Source organism: Salvelinus alpinus, chromosome 1 (assembly GCF_045679555.1).
Source record: "Salvelinus alpinus chromosome 1, SLU_Salpinus.1, whole genome shotgun sequence".
Classification (NCBI taxonomy): Eukaryota; Metazoa; Chordata; class Actinopteri; order Salmoniformes; family Salmonidae; genus Salvelinus; species Salvelinus alpinus.
In genome coordinates, this window is record NC_092086.1 from 100,937,605 (window position 1) to 100,942,813 (window position 5,209).

The following is a 5,209-nucleotide window of genomic DNA, read 5'->3' on the forward strand; positions in this document are numbered from 1 at the left end:
CTTATGTCACTGTATTTCATTGTATCAATGTGTCTTCAACTATGAGTTTAGATTTTGGTATGGAGTCAGATCATCCAAAACCAGTGTGTGGGAGTTAACTTGTTTATGTGTAATTTAAGCAGTCTGGCCCATGACTTTCCTCTGTTGCATGGAAATCAGCCTGGAGAAAAATGTGCTTATCTGCCAAATGCATCCCTTTTATTATTATTTTTTCAACACTGCTTTACAGGAAAGACATCCCCTAGCAATGCCTCACATCTCCAGTTCCAAAAACATTAACACTCTTTGTAAGAATACTGTGTCATGCCCTGACCATAGAGATCCCTTGGTTCTCTATGGTGTAGTAGGTCAGGATGTGACTAGGGGGTGTTCTAGCTCAATATTTCTATGTTGGTGTTTTGTATGGTTCCCAATTAGAGGCAGCTGGTAATCGTTGCCTCTAATTGGGGATCATATTTAGGTAGCCATTTTTCCCACCTGTGTTTGTGGGATATTGTTTTGTGTTTGTTCATGTGCACCACTACTTTTACGTTTCGTTATTGGTTTTTTGTTTAAAGTTTCACAGTAATAATGATGTGGAACTCTACACACGCTGCGCCTTGGTCCACTCATTACGACGATCGTGACAGAATATCCCACCAAGCAAGGACCAAGCAGCGTGTGACGGAGGTAAAGGAGTTTTGGACCTGGGAAGAAATTATGGGAGGTTGTGAGACCCTTCCTTGGAAGGAGACACCAAGGAAGGTGGAAGGACAGCAACGACGCCGGGGACCGCGGCCACAGAAACCCCAAGATTTTTTTTTTGGGGGGGGCACGAGGGGTGGTCGGCGGAGCAGCGGAGAGTGGAAGAGCGGGTCATCAGTCTGGTGCCATCTGTGCCAGCTCCACGTACTCACCATGAAGAGCCAGAGACCGTCAGGGAGGCGATGGAGAAGTTGGGAGAGAGAGAGATGAGAGAAATGTTATGTAGGTGTGTTCTGCACGGCATCCGACCTGAAGAGCCTGTCAGCAGTCTGGTGAGTCCTGTGCCAGCTCTCCGCACCCTTCCTGAAGTGCGTGTCACCAGTCCGCTGCCACCTGTGCCGGCTCCACGCACCAGGCCTCCAGTGCTCCTCCCCAGTCCGGTACGTCCTGTGCCAGCTCCCCACACTCGCCCTGAAGTGCGTGTCACCAGTCCGGTGCCACCTATGCCAGCTCCACGTACCAGGCCTCCAGTACGCCTCCCCAGTCCGGTACGTCCTGTGCCAGCTCCCTGCACTCGCCCTGAAGTGTGTGTCACCAGTCCGGTGCCGGCTCCACGCACCAGGCCTCCAGTGCGCCTCCCCAGTCCGGTACGTCCTGTGCCAGCTCCCCGCACTAGCCCTGAAGTGCGTGTCACCAGTCCAGTGCCACCTGTGCCGGCTCCACGCACTAGGCCTCCAGTGCGCCTCCCCAGTCCGGTATGTCCTGTGCCAGCTCCCCACACTCTTCCTGAAGTGCGTGTCACCAGCCTGGTGCCACCTGTGCCGGCTCCACGCACCAGGCCTCCCGTGCGTCTCCTCAGTCCCGCTCCAAGGCCGGAGCCTTCCTCTGCGCCGATGCCCAGTCCAGGCACGGCGGCCAACCCAGCTCCATGGCCAGAGCCTTCCTCTGTGCCGGTGTCCAGTCCAGGCACGGCGTCCAGCTCAGCTCCATGGCAGGAACCTTCCTCTGCGCCGGTGTCCGGGCGCGGCGTCCAACCCAGCTCCTAGGCCGGAGCCTTCCTCTGCGCCGATGCCCAGCCCAGGCACGGCGTCCAACCCAGCTCCAGGGCCGGAGCCCTCTGCGCCGGTGCCCAGTCCAGGCACGGCGTTCAGCCCAGCGCCATGGTCAGATCCAGGGTCTGGGGGGAGGCTACGACCCGGAGTTCGCACCTTTTGGGGGTGGGGGTACTGTCACGCCCTGACCATAGAGAGCCCTTGGTTCTCTATGGTGTAGTAGGTCAGGGCGTGACTAGGGGGTGTTCTAGCTCAATATTTCTATGTTGGTGTTTTGTATGGTTCCCAATTAGAGGCAGCTGGTAATCGTTGCCTCTAATTGGGGATCATATTTAGGTAGCCATTTTTCCCACCTGTGTTTGTGGGATATTGTTTTGTGCATGTGCACCACTACTTTCACGTTTCGTTTTTGTTTAAAGTTTCACCGTAATAATGATGTGGAACTCTACACACGCTGCGCCTTGGTCCCGTCCTTATTATGAATGTGACATACAGCCTATCTTGGTCAACCTAAATGAACCACGCTTTAATTTAGATTTAAATTCTGAAACAAAACTCATAGTATGGGCAAATCAAACAATTACAATGACCAGAGACTACTGAGGCTCACTCTATAAACCAACACCTCACCAAAATATATCTTATGGGATTAACATGTCGGATTTCCTGCTATGGGCTTCACTGTTCCTCTCAAGCGTCCAAGAACAGAACTGTCAGGATGATGAGTACAAAACTTTATCGTTACAATACTTTTGACTGATACAGTACTGTATGTCATGTTGAATTGTATTATGAGACTACACCTATGTAGCTCCAGTGGTCCTGCTGTCTGGACCTCTGAATGTGAGGGTGGATTACAACCTACAACACCAGAGGATCTCTGTAACATGGGAAGATGGCCCTTCTACCTACAGAGTACCGGACAAACGGATTTATGATGTGGCGGTTCTCTTAAAACACAATATGAAAGAAGTATACAATGTGAGTGTTTGTTAAATCAAGGAATAATATGCAATTTACAACAATGGAAGTTCTTACTACAACTGGTTGCTTTTGCAAGATTATTATAAGTAAGTATAGTACCAGTGACTGGGTGTCCTCAGGAAGCTGTGGATGTCACACCAGACCAGGTTGGCAGTAAACATCACTGGAATTGGACTTCTGCTTTACCCCTAGAGTGCACCTCCCACTCAGTCAGGCTCTGCTCCCGATACCAGAGCTATGCCAGTCAATGGAGCCCCCTACAGAACATCACTGGTTAGTGTTTGTATTTCACGTCACAGACACACGCACACACATGATGTTGGTCCTTCACATCAGTAACCTTATTTTCTACAGGGATAGCCTCGTCATCACACCCACAGGTTTACCCAAAGAGCAGAGTGGTTAAAGTCGATAGCAACTTCACCTTCTGCTGTGTTCTTGGGCCGGGATAGAGACTTGAACATTTTGACAGCAAGCTGTCTTCGTCAGGGTGGGGCGGCAGGTAGCCTAGTGGTTAGAGTGTTGGACTTGTAACCGAAAGGTTGCAAGATTGAATCCCCGAGCTGACAAGGTGAAAATCTGTCGTTCTGCCCCTGAACAAGGCAGTTAACCCACTGTTCCTAGGCCATCATTGAAAATAAGAATTTGTTCTTAACTGACTTAACTGATTTTCTAGTCAGTTATTTTTTAAATAAAGGTCAAATAAAATAAAAGGGTAAAGCTTTTGTGCAGTTATCACTGGAGGTGACATTCTCCGTCCATGTACTTTTCAGAGCTTGTCCACACGATACAGTCTCAAACTGCTACCAAACAGTACGTGTGGATCAGGGGGAGAGGAATTGGACATTGACTCCCAGAAACCCGCTCTGGAGCTCAGAGACACAGCTGACCTGAAGAAGAGAGGTAGAGTAGTGTGATCGCTACTCCTCACACCACATAAAAATCTGTTCTTTACTCTCAGTCTATTTATTTACAAGGCCATTGAATGTTGTGTGGTTCTACATTCCAGTGAGTTTACTGGCTCCCATGGAAGTGGTAGCTTCAGATAAGAATGCCAGAAATGCCCGTGTTCAGTGGGGCTGGGATAGGCAGCAGTACAATATGCTGTTAATGGTTTGTAAAGTACAGCTGAACCACAGTGGACACATATGCATGGTGAGTTACAGTAGGACACCTACAGTAGAATGGTTCACCCATTCACAAAGTCTGAACAATAGAGTTATTAACTAGGCATTACTAATGCCACACCCATTTACACTCTATTCACAGAGGAGATTTTCTGGCATAAATCTTACGTCAGTAGTTTTACGTGACCTAGCACCTGCCCAGACATACAAAGTGCAGGTGCTTTGTGGATTAAAACAGAACTTCTGGAAATGGAGCGACTGGAGTAGAGATAGTACCTTCCAAACCACGGAGGACAGTGAGTATCAAATCCCTATGCAACTACATACACACACCTTTTCAAATAAGAGTAAAAAGGGAGACAGATTACACACACACAGTGTGTGTAAAGATTTCAGTGTGCATTTTATTTGAATACATACAGTTCACAATTTTTATGTCATTGTGTGTGTTTTTTTGTCCCAGTTCCTGAAGCGTTAGATATATACTATACTATGGAAAGTATGTTTTGAAGATTGTGTGCACACGATATGTGCTATTGGTCATACAGCACATTAGAGGACTGGGCTGATAATCAAGATTTTAATTAGACATAACATTAAACAGTTTGTGATATTCATTCTTCCTCTTTAGCCCCTTACAGTGAAATAGAGTCATGGGCAGATCAAGGACTATGAGGTGACCTGGGGTAGGCAGAAGACCATTGTCCATCCACCTCAGCATTATTTTCTCCTCGGTGATCAATTTACCAATGAGGGACATAGTCACAGTTACAGCCCAAAACTCTGCTGGCAGCTCGATCGTCACTATTCCCAGGCTCCCTCACAGAATGAAAAGCTCCATGAAAATTGTTGGCCGTGATGGTGGGTTTGACCTATCCTGGTCCGCTAGCCCCAATGCTAGCTGTGGCTACATGGTGGACTGGTGTCCCACATACATTGAATGCAGACTGGAGTGGAAGAAGGTACCACCTGGTATTACCAAGGCCAGAATCCAATCAGGTAAGAAGGCACATCTTTGATGAACCTTAGTAAGGGGGTGGTGTGTTGAAAATGCTCAAACAGCATGTCACAAGTTAAGTTTGGTTTGTGAAAAATGTGTAAACCTTCTTTCCCTCGTCCCGGTTTCTCAATCCCAGATAGCTTTAAAGAGAGGGTGAGATACACACTCCATCTATGCCTGTACTCCACGGGTCCCAGAGCTACTGGAGAACAGGGATGGCTTTGTGAAAGAGTTAGGTAAGGATCCACTCTTCTGACTTAATAATTCAATCCAGAATTCTTCATTCACTTTCCTTTTGCTATAGTATTTGACCCATCCCTCTCCATCTTTGCTCATTATTTCCAAATGGACAGGTTCAGGGT